Here is a 2283-nt window from a genome sequence, read left to right as displayed (position 1 = left end):
ATACCATAATTGATGTAGATAGCCGTGACACATTGCTACCGGTATGAGAGACTCCTGTTTCTTTTGCCTTCGAACTCACCCTGGGAAGTTCTTTTTCAGAAGGTTCAAGCCCACGCCTCCACTCCCCCACACAAGTGGTGAAACCATTGAGTCTATCAAAGTACACTGAGCGAAGGAAAACAAATTAGCTGGGGAAAGTATGAAGCTGGATAAACTGCTGCCGATTGTTCTTCGTAGTTGCCGCAACGACTAGAGTGGTGCGCAGCAGTTGAAATAATGCTAACCACTGTATCAAGCAGTGAAATTTTGGCATCCGGGTTTCTAACTGGCACACCACTACGGAGCTGAAGTTGCACCCAGCGTGCCTTCTCAACAACACTTATGCCACGCACTGGGCTGGAATTCACTAGTAATCCAGATTTCTTGGACTTTCTCAGGAAGCTAGGTTTCTGAAAAAAAAACCAGAATATTTGGAACCCGCTGAGACCCTTAAACTTTACCAAAATCTCAACTGAGAAGCAGGCAATCACTCAGCTCGGTAGGAGCTGAGTCTCAAGACACCCAAGTATTAGGACTGTCTGCCACAGATGTGCATGCATTTCATACAGCCCGGTCGATGTTGATAGTTGTTCACTAGACATCTGAGCAGACACTCTGGGCTAATGTTGAAATTGCTATTTGAATAGCATGAGCCCTTCGTTATTCGATCACTGGACACACACCCAAAATATCTCTGAACCGCAGTCTTAGTATTTGGTATTTATTCGAACCCTCGAATTTACCACACACTGGCTGACGTTTGTTAGAATTCGCTTGAATGTACTCGTGGTCCACAATGGGTGCGGAATTCGTATTTTAATTGTCGCCAAAATCTTGGAATGATGTCTCCGTAAAGACAGTGTGAAATTTTGTGGAAAGGCTGGTTCTTCCACGCATTTGTTCTGGATTTATTCGGAAATAATCTCAAGACTACATGAATAATAATTATGCACTCTGCGTCAGCACAAACTCGAGGCTTCACGCCCTGTTTGGGAAAAGTCTGTGGTTGCGGCAGACACCACTCAAAACAAATCCAATCAATTTATCACAGCTAGTGAGTTTTGTATGATGACCAGCACACTCATACATCGGGCGTAAGACAAGGTTTATCCTTCACCGGCATACCAACACCTTGATAACGTGGTTGAACGAATAAGCGGGTTTTCGGGCCGAACAAGCAGAGAGCGAAATAGAGTGGCCAATGCGCTCAAGTCTTGACATCCTCACCGGGGAATCTAGTACTTATATTAAGAATTCGTATGACTTTGCCAACAAAGTAGCGGGGGTTACTGTTGAACCAGATGACATCCCGGTAAGTTTCAATGTCAATTCATTATATACAAATGTACCCAAAGGAGACTCTTTAGAAATAGCTAAGCGACTGCTTCTAGCTGACACCACCCTTTTAGAACGGACACAGCTCAAGGCGGATGAAATAGTGGAAGGCATAAAAGCATGCCTGAACCTCACCCACTTCGTTTTCGACAACGTGGTTTACACTCAAAAACAAGGTCTAGCAATGGGATCACCAATGTCATCGGTTTTGGCAAATACATTTATGGAAGAATTTGAACAGAGAGCTTTAGCCGGATTCCCATACCCACCTAAGATATTCTGGCGTTATGTAGATGACAATTTTGTCGTGATGAAACGAGATAAGGTCAAAGAGTTTTACGAATATCTCAATGAACTGAGTCTACACATCAAATTTAGTATGTAGTTAGAGTCAACCTCGGGTAAACTGGCCTTTTTAGACTGTATGACACATAAGGTCCGGGGAAAACTAAAGACCGCAGTGTACGAGAAGCCAACCGACACTGGGGCAGTTTTAAACTACTCGTCCGCCCATCCGAAGTCAGTGTTTGCCAGTAGTATTGCCTCATCAATGTTTAGGCTTGTAAGGGCCTTGTGCACAGAAGAAGCTGATCGGACAGCGGCCCAAATTGAGATAAAGAACGAACTTCGGCGTAGTGGGTATCCAGCCAGCTTGATTAGGTGCCAACTGCGAAGGGTGTTGGTACCGGTAGCGAAACCCAACAGGGAGTGGATCGGGACAGCCGTTATTCCATATAAACCAGGGACATCGGAGGTAATTCGAAGAATTCTAAACACGGCTAACATTAGAGTGGCTTTCCAGATGGGGCACACTCTGCGCTCTGCACTGGTGCAATTGAAGGATCGCCTCCCGGCAAACATAACCAGGGACTGTGTCTACAAAATTAAGTGTAATGACTGCACCAAGGT

This window comes from Opisthorchis viverrini (genome assembly GCF_000715545.1).
Source record: "Opisthorchis viverrini unplaced genomic scaffold opera_v5_38, whole genome shotgun sequence".
Lineage (NCBI taxonomy): Eukaryota > Metazoa > Platyhelminthes > Trematoda > Opisthorchiida > Opisthorchiidae > Opisthorchis > Opisthorchis viverrini.
The sequence above is the reverse complement of the archived record's forward strand: the minus strand, read 5'-3'. Positions refer to the sequence as shown.